The following is an 18,394-nucleotide window of genomic DNA, read 5'->3' on the forward strand; positions in this document are numbered from 1 at the left end:
TTGTTACCCTGTTCATTCCTTTGCTTTATGTATTCATTGTTGTCGGCGGCGTCTGTTGCGTGGTATGCTTTCAGCTCACTTAAGTGGGCTGTCCTCCTCCTTCCTCTGAAAACTTTGTCTAGCTCTACGATCAGTGGTGATACAAAGTTCGTTACCCGATGGGGTCCATTGTACTTGGGCGCCAGTTTGGCTGAAAAGTTATCCACTGCTTTTGACAGCTGATGCTCCTTTACCAGTACTAGGTCGCCTATAGCCGGTCGCCATTGCCTTCTTCTTAAATTATAATGCTTTGCTTGCTCTACTGATGCTCGCTCTTGCTTCCGTCGTACCATCTCGAATATCTCCCTCATCTTCATCGATTTCTCCGCTGGATTAGCTACTCTCTCACCTGAAACGAATGTGTGCTCGTCGTAAAGGCTATTGGGAATCCTTGGTTCTCTACCTTGTACTACATATGCTGGACTGTACCCTGTCGATTCGCATACGCTTGTGTTTAATGCGAGTGTTATCTCTGGTATCAGCTCGTCCCATGTTCTCTGCTCATTCCCTGAAAACTGTGCTATCATCATCTTGATGTTGCGGTTCGCTCTTTCTGTCGGATTCTCCTGCGGTGTATATGGTGCTGTCAGCTGGTGTTTTACGCCAAGCTCCTCCAAATACTTCTTAAAACGTTTGCTCGCGAACTGCGCTCCGTTGTCTGTGATTAATACCTTTGGAATGCCAAATCGTGCCAAAATTCTCTCTCTAAATCCTCGTACTACGCTTTCTGTTGTTGCCTTTTTAATTGCCATTATCTCCACCCATTTTGAAAATCTGTCAACGAAAACTAATGCCATTGTATTACCATGTTTTGAGCGTGGCATTGGACCAACAAAGTCTGCACACACTTTTGCCCACGGTTCTTCTGGAATTTTTTACCCGCGGCCTGTTGTTGACTAGGTTTGTATACCTGACATCCATGACATTGCTGTACGTACTTCCTTACGTCTCTGAACATTCCGGGCCAGTAATATCGTGTCGTCGCTCGTGCAATAGATTTTCGAACGCCCATGTGTCCTGCGCTTTGTGTGTCATGAATTTCCGCCAGCACTCTGCGTCTCTGTGGGGTCAGTACACATAGCTTCCACGGTACTGCGTCTTCATCATCAACTTGACTCTCTATTCTCCTGTATGGCTTTCCGTCCTCGATCACATAGTCTGGGAATTTCTGCGGAGCCTTTCTCACCTCTGTAATCTTCGATTTTAGCCACTTGCGGTCGCCTTTGCCTTGCTCTACTGTCAACGAAGTTAGTTGCTCGTCCATCGGCTGTCTCGAAAGTGCATCTGCCACCACGTTTAGCTTTCCTTTCCGGTACTGTACGTCAAATGAGTATTGTTGTAGTTCTAATGCCCATCTAGCAATCCGTCCCGTCGGACTGTCTATTGCGTTTAACCATTTTAGAGCTAGGTGGTCTGTGATTACCGTGAACGTGTAACCCTCTAGGTAGAGTCTCATCTTCCTTATCGCCCACACTATTGCCAAACATTCTTTCTTTGTCGGGGAATAATTTGTTTCTGCCTTGTTAAGTCGGCGAATCGCATAAGCAATCACTCGTTCTTCGCTGTCCGATCCCTGAGCACTGCTCCGAGGCCAAAATCGCTTGCATCCGTCTGTAGGCAAAACTTCTTCGAAAATTTGGGCAAGCTAGTACAGGCGCCTGGGTGAGTGCGGCTTTTAATGCTTCGAATGCCGACTGCTGCTCTTCCGACCACTTCCACTTTCTTCCTTTCTTTAGCATTGACGTCAACGGGTGTGAAACTTGTGAAAAGTCTGAGACGAATTTCCTGTACCACGATACCACTCCTAGGAATCTTCGTAGTTCGCGTAAATTGTTTGGCGGTGTCAACTCTTTGATGGCTGCTATCTTGTCTGGGTCCATATGAATGCCTTCCTCGTTAACGACATGACCTAGATACCTTAAACTTTTCTTAAAAAACTCACATTTTTCCGGGTTTATCTTAAGGTTTGCTCTTCGTAGCCGTTGAAATACTTCCGTCAGGTGCCTTATGTGTTCTTCCAATGTTTTGCTCGTAATGATGATGTCATCTAGATATGCGAATGCGTAAGGTTCCAACTCTGGTCCTATAACGTGATCGAGTGCTCTCTGGAAAGTTGCTGGGGCTGAGTGTAGACCGAACGGCATTACTTTCCATTGATATAGCCCACGTCCTGGTATAGTGAACGCGGTGTATTGTTTGCTGTTTTCTTCGATGGGGATTTGCCAATATCCGTTTTTTAAGTCGAGGCTGCTGATAAACCGAGCACTTCTCAATCTATCCAGGATGTGTTGGATACGGGCTAACGGGTATGCGTCTGGTACTGACCTTGCGTTTAGTTGGCGGCAATCTACGCACAGTCTCCTCTTACCATTTTTCTTCCTTGCCAAAACTATTGGTGCGCTGTGCGGGCTTCTAGAAGGTTCGATGCAACCTTTCTCGATAAGCTCATCGATTTCCTTATTAATAATCTCTTGCATCTTGGGATTCTTCGGGTAATATCTTTGTTTTATGGGGCGGTCGTCTCTCATCACTATCTTGTGCGTGGCCACGTTGGATACACCTGACATTTCCTGGAACATCTGTAATTCTTTGTTGAGAAATTTAATCACCGACTCGTGTGTGTTCGCAACTTTTAGGCTGTTATCTTTGTGACTACTTTCATTTCTACTTTCGACCATTGTTGTACAAGTGACCGCATCCTCCTCCTGATTGTTTGTGTTCAAGGTTAGCGATTGTTCTCCGCATCTCATCTCCATGTTCACCTTCGCTAGGTAATCCGTTCCAAGCACCACTTCGTCAACTAGTCCTGGTAGGATTAGCATTTCATTTTGCAGCACTTGGTTACTCATTCCCACTTCTACATCTACCGCTTCTATGATCGTCTTCGGTTTGCCATCTCCGAGTATCACTCGTGTTTCTATCGCCTTGAATATACCTGTCTTCAGCCTTCTTGCCAATGTTCCACTCACAAAGCTTCGCGTCGCCCCTGTGTCGATTGCTCCTACTACCTCTTCGCCATTCACCGTAATATTCGCCAAGATCCGGCCCTTTGTTTGTCTTAACGTGTTTAGTTTTCCCGAGGTTGCGTTTGGGGAGACCCCACTCCTCAGTGCCAATGAGGTCTCTGGCCGTTTCCCTGCGTTCGTCTACAACAGTTTCATGTGAGTGTGCCTACTTTTCCGCATGTCCAATAGAATTCGATGCGAGGGCTACGGCAACCGTATGCGACATGGCCGCCTCCTCCACATCGTCTCCACGCCGTGCTTGTATCGATGTATCTTGGTGCAGGGTCTGATTTCTGGGATTTCTGTCTGCTGTTCCCGCTCCACCGCCTGTATATATTGGTAACGTTCTTATGGGCGCCTTGGTACAAATGGTCTTGCCGTTGGTCGCATCGAATCTCTGTCAGGGGTAATATTTTCATAATCTTCTACCAAACTTACCAATTATTCCGGGCTGCTGATCCCGCCTCTTTTAACATACAGCTGGATTTCTCTGCGGGAGTTCCTGTATATGCGGTTTAGCTTTTTTTCTTCGGTGTAGGCGGCATGTCGCATCAGCCCTTGTAGTGCTAGCACATAATCCTTGAACTTCTCTCCTGGTCTTTGCATGCGTGCCCGTATCTCGTCGTCCAACTGTTCAAAATATCTGGAGCTGAGGAAAAATTTTAGGAAGTCTTTCTTGAATGAGTCCCACTCTTTATAACTCCGGCTGTTATTTCGGTACCAAACCAACGCTTTGTCTTTGAGTAGCTCCGGCAATGCTCTTGGTATCGAGTTGACGTTTATTTCGTATCCTTCTTCCAGTTCTTCCACGCGTTCTATGAACCCTAGAGGATCCTTGCCCCCATCGCATTTCAAGCCCCATTTTCTTACCCGATCCATAGTGGTTGCGTATGTGCCTGGTTGTTGCATCGTATATAGTGGTGGTTCTGGGACCCCGTGTTGGATGGGTGCGCCGGTTGTATTCTCGTCCTCCGTTCTCGTAGCGCTTGGAGATGTCGACCGACTACTTGCCTGTGGTTTGTTTAGATTAGATGTCGTCCTTGCATGTTGTAGAGATAGTTCTGTAAGCCGATCACGCCATTTCTCGTTGTACTTTTCTACCTGTACGAACGCCGCCAATCGCTTCCTTAGTTCGTCTACCTTTCCTGTATCATCCAGCTCGAACTCCGAGTGGTAACTTACCAGCTCCTCTCGGGTGAGATAATACACCCATGATACCTTTACCATTTTCTTATTTGTGTATCCTTTCCTTGTTAGTTTCTGTGCTTAGCCTTCGTTGTTTTGCTTTCCTTATATCCTTGTTACCTTCCTTTGAATATCCTTTATGTAAAGCCTTGACGATTTCCTTGATCTTTCTTAAGCCTGCTAGGGCGCCATATGTGACGGACTTATTCCTGCTGAGGTATGCCCAGTCCGTCCAGCGTTCCTATATTTGATGGGAGAACCTATTGCGATGAAAATAAATAGACAAAGGAGTTCTGAAAAACGTTATAAAGTTTATTTAAAAAATTTAATGCCCTTAAAAGCTACTCCTATTCTTTGTCCCTGTCTAAATAAGAGTAGCTGAGGTAGAACCCCTCTGCTAGTTCTCCGTCAGTTGGAGTACAAACCTCCAACTGAATATAAAATAATTCACGAAATGAAGTAGAAACCTTCAGGTCGTGTTGGTCAGTGGTAGAAGCCCACTGACTCGTATGCCTATCTCCTAGCTTCTGATCTTACAAGCTAATTTGCCGCCCTTATATACGATTTTGTACGCCGGTGGACAGTTATTTCCTAAAAACAATTCATTGTAATAATTCCTCAGTTATAAAATTATGTAGGACTGCACGCAGGCAGTCAGTAATTTTACAATAACAATTATAAAAAGTTGGAAATGCAAAAATCGAATTCTAGTTTAACGCTACTTTCGCTGTATTATATTGGTACATACATACGCTTACATGCTAACATGCAGTTTCCCTCCTTCCATTATCATACATATGGTGGTACATCGGTATATATACATATATGCATATTTTCGATCATGTATGACGATCCGCTATCCCGGCATTTCATATCCCAATTTTAGGGAGCCCTAATATACATAGCGAACAATGTGCCAAATCTCGTACGTACGCTTGTTGTATGCCTGACGTGTTTTCCAGTGTTTGCTTTACCTATCGAATTCGATCATTTGTGTTTATGCGTGTGTTCGCTGTCACTTGGTTTTGATGGTGCGTTAGCCTCGTTTGGATGCTTTCGGCTTCTGCTTAGGGCGTGCGTTGGTGTGTCGTATGCTTGTACGTAAGTATGTAGAGAAAAGTCCCAATTAGTAGCGGCGCATAGTTTGGCGACTTTTACTGCTGATCTTTGTTTATCCAAATTATTATGTATGTTGTATTTGTGGCTGAGTGCATTGGATGCGCAAAGGGTTGGTTGACCGGCATAATTTTATGTTTTGTGCGTTTCCATTTTCCTTCCAAATGTTTTAGTGTATGTTAGGGTGACCTATATTTGAACCTTATGTGGGCGAAAAATGTAAATATTTTGCTTGCGTGCAAAAGTACGCAAGTCTGGTTTATCCTTCAATTTAGTAAATAATAATTCAATATGCAACCGCATGTATGTGTTTTGACGCGTAATTCAAAAAGATATAATTCATGTTATAAAAATGAACAAATGTTAAATTCGGAGTTAAGTTCAATCATTGTATAACATGTAAAAAATGAGAAAATAGATATATGTTGTGAGAGTACAAAACCCTCGGTTTTGGGGTCCTCACATTGGCAATTTATTACCACAAAAAAAACGTATAGCTGCGTCCGGTTCCGAGGAAAGTGAGTGTCTGCTAGCTTAAGACCCAAGCCAGCAGAAACTTCGTGAAAACACGAAGTACAGCTTCCGAACGACTTGAGTAGTTTATATTACATTTATTGGCAATTTATTACCCAAAAAAAATGTATAGCTCCGTCCGGTTCCGAGAAAGTGTGTGTCTGTTAGCTTAAGGCTCATGCCAGCAGACACTTCGTGAAAACACGACGTACAGCTTCCGAACGACTTGAATAGTTTATATTACATTTATTGGCAATTTATTACCACAAAAGAAATTTATAGTTGCGTCCGGTTCCGAGAAAAAGGGTGTCTGCTAGCTTAAGGCTTATACTATGTTCAAACAGAAAAATAAATTTAGGAAATTTCGATTTGAATTGAGTGCTGTTCATACAACTCGATTTAGCTTGCACAATAGTAATTTGATAGATGGTTCGCTCATCTCTACAGCAAGAACATACCTTTGTTCAGACTGCCAAAATAAACACGCACATTATTTGGCGAATGAAATGGAATGAAAACATAAAACTTTGAAATTTTTGTGTGTTGTAAGAAAATGTGTTCAATGTTTTGGTTTCATTTTGAGTTTGCCATCTTCTTTTGACAATCCCTACTTCAGTGAAATAAAAGACATAAAATCAGCTGATGAGATGAGCCAACCATATAGTTTAGCCATGCGTAACTGACGTTTAAATTTACTCAATAAACACACTTTACAATGTTGCATTTGCAGTTTGAAGCAATTTATTACGCAATTTTTTTTAAATTGGCAATTTATTATTACAATTTATTATATGACAAATTGCGTAATAAATTGCCCAAATAGTATAAATTGCCAATTTGGTGTGTGTTTGAACCTAGTATTAAGCCAGCAGACACTTCGTGAAAACTCGACGTACAGCTTCCGAACGACTTGAGTATTTTATATTACATTTATTGGCAATTTATTACCACAAAAAAAATTTATAGCTGCTTCCGGTTCCGAGAAAAGTGAGTGTCTGCTAGCTTAAGACCCACGCCAGCAGACACTTCGTGAAAACACGACGTATAGCTTCCTAACGACTTGAATAGTTTATATTACATTTATTGGCAATTTATTACCACAAAAAAAAACGTATAGCTGCGTCCGGTTCCGAGGAAAGTGAGTGTCTGCTAGCTTAAGACCCAAGTCAGCAGACACTTCGTGAAAACACGACGGACAGCTTCCGAACGACTTGAATAGTTTATATTACATTTATTGGCAATTTATTGCAACAAAAAAAATGTATACATCCGTCCGGTTCCGAAAAAAGTGTGTGTCTGCTAGCTTAAGGCTCAAGCCAGCAGAAACTTCGTGAAAACACGACGTACAGCTTCCGAACGACTTGAATAGTTTATATTACATTCATTGGCAATTTATTACACCAAAAAACAATGTATAGCTCCGTCCGGTTACGAGAAAAGTGAGTGTCTGCTAGCTTAAGGCTCAAGCCAGCAGACACTTCGTGAAAACACGACGTACAGCTTCCGAATGACTTGAATTGTTTATATTACATTTACTGGCAATTTATTACCCCCAAAAAAAATGTATAGCTCATTCCGGTTCCGAGAAAAGTGAGTGTCTGCTAGCTTAAGGCTCAAGCCAGCAGACACTTCGTGAAAACTCGACGTACAGCTTCCGAACGACTTGAATAGTTTATATTACATTTATTGGCAATTTATTACCACAAAAGAAATTTATAGTTGCGTCCGGTTCCGAGAAAAAGGGTGTCTGCTAGCTTAAGGCTTATACTATGTTCAAACAGAAAAATAAATTTAGGAAATTTCGATTTGAATTGAGTGCTGTTCATACAACTCGATTTAGCTTGCACAATAGTAATTTGATAGCTGGTTCGCTCATCTCTACAGCAAGAACATACCTTTGTTCAGACTGTCAAAATAAACACGCACATTATTTGGCGAATGAAATGGAATGAAAACATAAAATTTTGAAATTTTTGTGTGTTGTAAGAAAATGTGTTCAATGTTTTGGTTTCATTTTGAGTTTGCCATCTTCTTTTGACAATCCCTACTTCAGTGAAATGAAAGACATAAAATCAGCTGATGAGATGGGCCAACCATATAGTTTAGCCATGCGTAACTGACGTTTAAATTTACTCAATAAACACACTTTACAATGTTGCATTTGCAGTTTGAAACAATTTATTACGCAATTTTTTTTAAATTGGCAATTTATTATTACAATTTATTATATGACAAATTGCGTAATAAATTGCCCAAATAGTATAAATTGCCAATTTGGTGTGTGTTTGAACCTAGTATTAAGTCAGCAGACACTTCGTGAAAACTCGACGTACAGCTTCCGAACGACTTGAGTATTTTATATTACATTTATTGGCAATTTTTTACCACAAAACAAATGTATAGCTGCCTCCGGTTCCGAGAAAAGTGAGTGTCGTGAAAACACGACGTACAGCTTCCGAACGACTTAAATATTTTTCAAGCCAGCAGAAACTTCGCGAAAACACGACGTACAACTTCCGAACGACTTGAATAGTTTATATTACATTTATTGGCAATTTATTACCCCAAAAATAATGTATAGCTCCGTCCGGTTCCGAGAAAAGTGAGTGTCTGCTAGGTTAGGAACCAAGCCAGCAGACACTTTGTGAAAACACGACGTACAGCTTCCGAACGACTTAAATATTTTATATTACATTTATTGGCAATTTATTACCACAAAAAAAATGTATAGCTCCGTCCGGTTCCGAGAAAAGTGAGTGTCTGCTAGCTTAAGACCCAAGCCAGCAGACACTTCGTGAAAACACGACGTACAGCTTCCGAACGACTTGAAGAGTTTATATTACATTTATTGGCAATTTATAACCACAAAAAAATTTATAGCTGCGTCCGGTTCCGAGGAAAGTGAGTGTCTGCTAGGTTAGGAACCAAGCCAGCAGACACTTTGTGAAAACACGACGTACAGCTTCCGAACGACTTAAATATTTTATATTACATTTATTGGCAATTTATAACCACAAAAAAATTTATAGCTGCGTCCGGTTCCGAGGAAAGTGAGTGTCTGCTAGCTTAAGAACCAAGCCAGCAGACACTTCGTGAAGACACGACGTACAGCTTCCGAACGACTTGAAGAGTTTATATTACATTTATTGGCAATTTATTACCACAAAAGAAATTTATAGTTGCGTCCGGTTCCGAGGAAAGTGAGTGTCTGCTAGCTTAAGACCCAAGCCAGCAGACACTTCGTGAAAACACGACGTACAGCTTCCGAATGACTTGAATAATTTATATTACATTTATTGGCAATTTATTACCCCAAAAAAAATGTATAGCTCCGTCCGGTTCCGAGAAAGTGAGTGTCTGTTAGCTTAAGGCTCATGTCAGCAGACACTTCGTGAAAACACGACGTACAGCTTCCGAACGACTTGAATAGTTTATATTACATTTATTGGCAATTTATTACCACAAAAAAATGTATAGCTCCGTCCGGTTCCGAGAAAAGTGAGTGTCTGCTACGTTAAGCCACAAGCCAGCAGACACTTCGTGAAAACACGACGTACAGCTTCCTAACGACTTGAATAGTTTATATTACATTTATTGGCAATTTATTACCATAAAAAAATGTATAGCTGCGTCCGGTTCCGAGGAAAGTGAATGTCTGCTAACTTAAGACCCAAGTCAGCAGACACTTCGTGAAAGCACGACGTACAGCTTCCGAATGACTTGAATAGTTTCTATTACATTTATTGGCAATTTATTACCACACAAAAAATTTGTAGTTGCGTCCGGTTCCCAGGAAAGTGAGTGTCTGCTAGCTTATACACTTCGTGAAAATACGACTTACAGCTTCCGAATGACTTGAATAGTTTATATTACATTTATTGGCAATTTATTACCCAAAAAAAAATGTATAGCTCCGTCCGGTTCCGAGAAAGTGAGTGTCTGCTAGCTTAAGGCTCAAGCCAGCAGAAACTTCGTGAAAACACGACGTACAGCTTCCGAACGACTTGAGTAGTTTATATTACATTTATTGGCAATTTATTACCCCAAAAAAAATGTATAGCTCCGTCCGGTTCCGAGAAATTGAGTGTCTGTTAGCTTAAGGCTCATGCCAGCAGACACTTCGTGAAAACACGACGTACAGTTTCCGAACGACTTGAATAGTTTATATTACATTTATTGACAATTTATTACCACAAAAAAATGTATAGCTCCGTCCGGTTCCGAGAAAAGTGAGTGTCTGCTACGTTAAGACCCAAGCCAGCAGACACTTCGTGAAAACACGACGTACAGCTTCCTAACGACTTGAATAGTTTATATTACATTTATTGGCAATTTACTACCATAAAAAAATGTATAGCTGCGTCCGGTTCCGAGGAAAGTGAATGTTTGCTAGCTTAAGACCCAAGTCAGCAGACACTTCGTGAAAGCACGACGTACAGCTTCCGAATGATTTGAATAGTTTCTATTACATTTATTGGCAATTTATTACCACACAAAAAATTTGTAGTTGCGTCCGGTTCCGAGGAAAGTGAGTGTCTGCTAGCTTATACACTTCGTGAAAATACGACTTACAGCTTCCGAACGACTTGAATAGTTTATATTACATTTATTGGCAATTTATTACCACAAAAAAATGTATAGCTCCGTCCGGTTCCGAGAAAGTGAGTGTCTGCTAGCTTAAGGCTCAAGCCAGCAGAAACTTCGTGAAAACACGACGTACAGCTTCCGAACGACTTGAATAGTTTATATTACAGTTATTGGCAATTTATTACCACAAAAAAAATGTATAGCTGCGTCCGGTTCCGAGGAAAGTGAGTGTCTGCTAGCTTAAGACCCAATCCAGCAGACACTTCGTGAAAGCACGACGTGCAGCTTCCGAATGACTTGAATAGTTTCTATTATATTTATTGGCAATTTATTACCACAAAAAAATGTATAGCTCCGTCCGGTTCCGAGAAAAGTGAGTGTCTGCTACGTTAAGACCCAAGCCAGCAGACACTTCGTGAAAACACGACGTACAGCTTCCTAACGATTTGAATAGTTTATATTACATTTATTGGCAATTTATTACCACAAAAAAAATGTATAGCTGCGTCCGGTTCCGAGGAAAGTGAGTGTCTGCTAGCTTAAGACCCAATCCAGCAGACACTTCGTGAAAACACGACGTACAGCTTCCTAACGACTTGAATAGTTTATATTACATTTATTGGCAATTTATTACCACAAAAAAAATGTATAGCTGCGTCCGGTTCCGAGGAAAGTGAGTGTCTGCTAGCTTAAGACCCAATCCAGCAGACACTTCGTGAAAGCACGACGTGCAGCTTCCGAATGACTTGAATAGTTTCTATTATATTTATTGGCAATTTAATACCACACAAAAAATTTTAGTTGCGTCCGGTTCCGAGGAAAGTGAGTGTCTGCTAGCTTACACATCGTGAAAATACGACTTACAGCTTGCGAACGACTTGAATAGTTTATATTACATTTATTGGCAATTTATTACCACAAAAAAAATGTATAGCTCCGTCCGGTTCCGAGAAAGTGAGTGTCTGCTAGCTTAAGGCTCAAGCCAGCAGAAACTTCGTGAAAACACGACGTACAGCTTCCGAACGACTTGAATAGTTAATATTACATTTATTGGCAATTTATTACCACAAAAAAAAAATGTATAGCTCCGTCCGGTTCCGAGAAAAGTGAATGTCTGCTAGCTTAAGGCTCAAGCCAGCAGAAATTTCGTGAAAACACGGCGTACCGCTTCCGCACGACTTGAATATTTTATATTACATTTATTGGCAATTTATTACCCCAAAAAAATGTATAGCTCCGTCCGGTTCCGAGAAAGTGAGTGTCTGCTAGCTTAAGGCTCATGCCAGCAGACACTTCGTGAAAACACGATGTACAGCTTCCTAACGACTTGAATAGTTTATATTACATTTATTGGCAAATTATTACCATAAAAAAATTTATAGCTGCGTCCGGTTCCGAGGAAAGTGAATGTCTGCTAGCTTAAGACCCAAGTCAGCAGACACTTCGTGAAAACACGACGTACAGCTTCCGAACGACTTGAATAGTTTATTTTACATTTATTGGCAATTTATTACTACAAAAAAAATTTATAGCTGCGTCCGGTTCCGAGGAAAGTGAGTGTCTGCTAGCTTAAGACCCAAGCCAGCAGACACTTTGTTTAGGCCCGAAGCCTAAATTCTTCTTAATTTGCGCCACCCTAATGGCACCACTTTATCGACCCCTAGTTCGCCCACCTGCATGTATATGTGTACATAGATAGGGTTATGTTGTCCGTACACATATACATGCATGCCGGTACAACTATGTGGGGAAGCTTCCCCTTAAAACCGGAGACTTTTTCCGCGGTTCAACGGTTGTCCTCGACAAGGCAACCGTCTACTTTTCCAGCGATCGTTGAGCGAACTACAACACCGTCCGAGGAGCCCCGCCACATTTTATTATAAAAAGGTAATTGTTGTTCAAATTTAATTCTGCACTATAATAAAGAAATTATTATAACGAGAAATATCTCTTGCCTTTCTTTTCTTTTCTTTTAAACTTAACCTAAACGCAATTGTGGTGCCTCCACTCCGTTGCTGAGTTTGCGACACACCACAATTGTACATGGTCCTTTCTCCCCGTAAAAAGGAACCAAGACCTATATAAAAGATACAGTCCACATTGCGCAAATTTCAACAAAAATTATCCTGGTGATACACAAAACCGCGACAAATCCGGTCCTTTAGGGTACATTTTTGGTGATACGCTTTGATACACATCTTGGTGACACTTTCAACGTCGACATACACTCAACACTTCTCATACAAATATCTTGGTGATACCAGCATTTAGTATATATATCTTCGTGGTCTTACACTCTTGGTGGTATTGTTTATTTCGTGGTGATACACTCAACATTTTTATTGGTGATATACACGCTTGGTGGTACACTCCTGGTGCAAGTTATCGTGGTGGTATTTTTTAATTTCTGGTGGCATTACACATCTAGGCAATTTACCGCAGCAAAACAACAACAATTTTCAAAAAAATCATCTGGTGACACATTACTGGTGGTACTTTACATCGTCCATATACACAACACTTGGTATACTCGTGCATACAAATCACTACAAACTTCACGCAGCTACGTACGTAAGTAATATATTTCTTGCCACAATTTTTTTTGGTTATAATAATAAATATTCTGAGTGCCACACGCGTAAGTGATTAAATTTAACCGCGAAAAGCGTAAAAGCGAAATACTAACGTTGTCAGATTCTTTGTGACTATCTGGTCTGTCCTCCCACCAGCGGTAAGGCTCTCCGGACACAGCACAAGGAAGAGGTGCACATAACCTCACCTCCATATAAAAAATTCTCACGCCATTTCGATTCCGGCATTTTTACATTCTTCCTTTGTTTCACTTTAATTTGCACTAATTCGATAAATTTTTGTCACACAGTTGCTTTTCGCCCAAGAGTTTTATAAAATTTTTACACTTTTCGTCGAGTTTTTTTATATCAACGCGCGCACTTATTTTTTTTATTATAATAAAATTGATTGCTCAAGTGGCGAGTGGCCCCCCTTTGCTGCACACAATACACATTGGAGTTGCTCCCCCCTGCTCTCTGTCTTAAACACACAAAAATAATCTGCAAATAAATTAACATACACCAATATATACATATATACATAACTTGCGTGCGGTTGGCGAGTAGGTTACACCATCCCCTATTCTTCCCTTGGAAAAAAAAAATATATCAGACGAGTCGGCCAAGTCTGAAATAAATAAATAAATAAAAGCGATCTTGCAAAACATTGTTTCCATTTTTGGTCAAAGGATTAGTTTTGGTTTAGTTGGGTAGGAATAATTAGTTGAGAAAATGGAAACATATATCCGATCAGCTGTGTTAATCTCAGAGTTTGAACAGCAGTACAGCCTTATTCCAGAGGAAAGTCATAATAAACACACTCTTGCGATAGAGCAAGAAGAGTTGCGCTCCTTATGGAAGAAGGTTAAGTCTGTGTTTGACTCACTGATGGGATCAGAAGATGTCGACGCAAATGATGTGTTGGCCATTCGGAAAAAACAGATATCTACCTACGCAATATATATGCGATGCTTATCCACAATATCTGCTGAGGCAGAGAAATTTAAAAAAGTAGAGAATAGTGCTATCTCTGAGCAAGCACCCCCAGCTGCACCTCGCGGGCATAAGATCCGCCTCCCTCCTTGCGACACGGAGATTTTCAAAGGTGACTATTTATCATGGCCAACCTTTCGTGACCTGTTTACTGCTATATACATAAATAATTCCGACCTACAGGGGGTGGAAAAACTGTTCCATCTGAACAATAAGACACAGGGCGAGGCCAAAGATATTGTAAAAAAATGCCCTCTAACAAACAATGGGTTCGACATGGCCTGGAAAAACCTGTGCGAAAGGTATGAAAACAAGCGTATATTAGTCAACACGCAATTGCAATTTAAAGAAGGTAGAGAGTGAGTGTGGGAGCGCGTTAAAGAAATTACATAGCGATATAAACAATTGTCTATCGTCCCTCAAGTGTCACAAAATCGACACATCCAATTGGGATGCAATACTAACTTATTTGTGTTCGACAAAGTTACCGGAAAGTACCCTGGCTCTATGGGAACAAAGCATAGACCATAAAATGGACATATCTAAATGGGAAGATATGGACAAATTTCTATCAAATAGGTTTCAGACACTGGAAACAGTGTCTAGCTTCACCGGCACTAACTCCCAAAAGGGACAAAAGCCAGCGAATACTCGGCATACAACCGAAACCCCCATAAAAAGACTTGGTGCCTTCCAAACGAAGGTATCAAAAGCTACCTCAAAATCAACATCAAGGGTTTTTTGCAAAATGTGCAAAGCTGAACACAGGTTACGGAATTGTCCCCGATTCTGTGATCTGACCCCAGTGGAGAGAATCAACTTCATCAAATCCACGGGGGGATGCCTGAACTGTTTATCCCCAGGACACACAGTGACGAGGTGCACCAGTTCGTACAACTGCGCCAAATGCCACTCTCGTCACCACACGCTCCTGCATGCGGATACAGTTCAGCAACCTATGAGGCGCAATCCATTCAAAGACGCGGATAATATCCCGTCGACTTCAGCACAAGAACAAAGAAGACAGGAATCGGGGCAACCAAATTCTTCTGCGAACCAGAATGTAAAATCCTGTCATGCTAATTCCAGCACAGGCGTGCTATTAGGAACTGCTCGCGTACACATTCATCATAATGGTACCGACTTCTCCGCGCGGGCATTAATTGATTCAGGGTCTGAATGCTCTTTCATGACAGAAAGACTAAAACGCAGAATCAATTATCCTAAGCGGTCTAAAAAAGAATGTACTTAATACACTTCTGGCCCAAGAGACAGTGTTCGGTTGGATACTAACCGGTCGTATTGAAACACCGAATCCAACGAAGAGCATCGTGTGATTTCACAACGAGGTCGCGTTGGACAACCAACTAAAAGCCTTTTGGAAGTTGGAAAATGTACCGAAAATTAAAAGCCCTAGCGACGATGACAGATATTGTGAAAAATTATATAGAGAAACCACAAAGAGAAATGAGGATGGAAGATATGTCGTTTCACTCCCATTTAGACAGGAATACCCGGAAGAACGAAAATTAGCAGGGTCCCTTAAACGCGCATGCTCGCAATTCTATCGAAATGAAACGCGGTTAACGAAAAATCCGGAGTTAGGGAATGAATACCTAAGGGTACTTTCAGAATACCAGACGCTCGGACATATGCACAAAATTAAGGGCACAGTCGCAGCAGATGATCCTGATTATTATTTCCTGCCCCATCACGCCGTGGTAAAGGCGGAAAGCACAACTACTAAAGTCCGGGTCGTTTTCAACGCTTCAAGTCCGACTGCTAATGGTACAAGTCTGAACGACGTTTTGCTCCCAGGCCCGGTACTCCAAGCAGATCTCCCGACTCTCATCATTCGTTGGAGACTTTATCGGTACGTCTTCAACAGTGATATAGAGAAAATGTATAGGCAGATTTGGATGAACGATAAGCATACCAAATTTCAATGAATTATTTTTCGAAAAGACATGAACGAACCAATAGGACTCTACGAATTAAAAACGGTAACTTTCGGAGTTAATTGTGCCCCTTATCTTGCTATAAGAACGCTGTTACAGTTGGCTGACGACGTACAAAGTTCCCTTCCCACAGCATCAAACATACTCCGGGAATGTATGTATGTAGATGACGTCCTCGCAGGAGGACACAACCTCACCTCCACCATTATGGCAAGAAACAAAATTCGACAGGTTTTACATTCGGCAGGGTTCCCATTACGAAAGTGGACATCAAACTCGGAGGAGGTTCTCAAAGACATCCCGAAATCGGATCTGCTCAGCGAGGACTTCTTAGCCTTTGAAGACACCAGCACAGTGAAAGCATTAGGTATAAGGTGGAACGCACATGCTGACTTATTTTATTTCAAAGCGGGATCACTAGACAACCCTAACATGCTAACAAAAAGAGAGATCCTGTCAGTTATTGCCAAACTCTTTGACCCGTTAGGGTGGCTTGCCCCAATGGTCATAGTGGCAAAAATAATTATGCAAAACATTTGGTTAGAAGGTACAGGGTGGGACGAGCCAGTCTCACCAACGACATTAGAGCGGTGGAAAACCTTCACCCAAGATTACCCGGAGATAGATAGGATTCGAATACCACGTTGGGTACAATTCTCACCAGAAGACGAGGTTGAAATCCACGGCTTCTGTGACGCGTCGGAGAAAGCATATGCAGCAGCCGTGTACATGCGCGTCAAAAAAGAGAATAATGTTTATACACACCTACTTATGGCAAAAACCAGAGTCGCACCAGTGAAGACAATCTCCCTCCCACGTCTGGAACTTTGCGGTGCAGTATTGCTCGCGGAGATGATTGACTCAATCTGTAGGAGCATCAAATTAGGACCAATCACCATTCATCTGTGGACTGATTCCAGCATTGTCCTCGCATGGCTACGGAAACCGCCCTGTTCCTGGTCCACCTTTGTCGCACACCGCACAACGAAGATCATCGACATGGTCGGAAGCAAGGACTGGCTACATGTGGATTCAGAATCAAATCCGGCGGATTTAGCAAGCAGAGGCCTACCAGCGGGTGAATTAGTCAACAATTCGTTGTGGTGGCAGGGACCATCTTGGTTGCAAGAGGACAACATCCAATGGCCAGTACAGGAAACGGACTACCATACATCATATGAGGAGAAGAAAGTGAAAGCACAGTCGTACGCCGTCACTCAGGCTGAACAAGAAGATATACTCGATCGTTTTTCAGACTTGCCACGAGCTCTAAGAGTCCTATCCTACGTTAGGAGATTTATAAAAAGAACGCATCCTAAAACAAAAACGGTATGCCACGAAAAGTCGTGCATAATCTCAGCCGATGAGATTAAGGCAACGACTCGAGCACTAATAAAAGTATGTCAGAAAATATCCTGAGGTACAGAATACTTGCAATTAAAAAATAGGGAACCTATTGATCGGAAGAGTGAAATCCTGTCACTCAACCCATACATCGACAAATATGATATTATCAGAACAGGGGGGCGTCTAGAGGCCTCAAAAGACATTTCGTACAACGAGCGGCACCCGATCATATTGCCTTACAATTGTAGGCTGTCTCGCCTTACAGTAACGATGATTCATTATGATTCCCTTCATGGCGAGAACCAGCTCATGCTCCGCCTTATTCGAACCCAGTATTGGATTCCGAATGTCAAGACAATGATCAGAGCCATCATCCACAATTGCAAAACTTGCATTATTCACAGGAAGCAGACGCAGTCCCAACTTATGGGTACCCTTCCCTGCGAACGTACTACTTTTACCAGCGCTTTCACTAATACCGGGGTAGATTTCGCGGGGCCTTTCGACATCAAAAGCTACCGCGGTAGGGGATGTCGACTGTCCAAAGGCTACGTATGCCTATTTGTCTGCTTCTCCACTAAGGCCATCCACCTAGAAGCCGCTAGTGACCTAATCACCCCATGCTTCCTCGCAGCCTTTTCGCGTTTTATCGCGAGAAGAGGATGTCCAAAAAACATCTACTCCGACAATGGTACGAACTTTGTCGGAGCTTCCAGATCTCTACGATCGGAATTCAAAGCCTTCCTGGCAGACAGCCGAGACAAAACAGTCTCCAAGTATAGCCATCAAGCATTAACTTGGCATTTTATTCCCGCTGGCGCTCCACATATGGGCGGCCTGTGGGAAGCGGGAGTGAAGAGCTTCAAAAGCCACTTCAAAAAGGTCGCTTCTCTCCATAAATATACCATGGAGGAGTTCCAAACCCTTTTGTGCAGGATTGAGGCGTGCCTCAACTCGCGCCCACTCAGTCCAGGGTCGAATGACCCAACGGATATGGAACCACTAACCCCAGGACATTTCCTAACGGGCAGCCACCTACTGGCTCCGCCAGAACCAGATGCGAGCGAGAGCTCTGCCTCGA

Source organism: Eurosta solidaginis, chromosome 1 (genome assembly GCF_040869045.1).
Source record: "Eurosta solidaginis isolate ZX-2024a chromosome 1, ASM4086904v1, whole genome shotgun sequence".
Classification (NCBI taxonomy): Eukaryota; Metazoa; Arthropoda; class Insecta; order Diptera; family Tephritidae; genus Eurosta; species Eurosta solidaginis.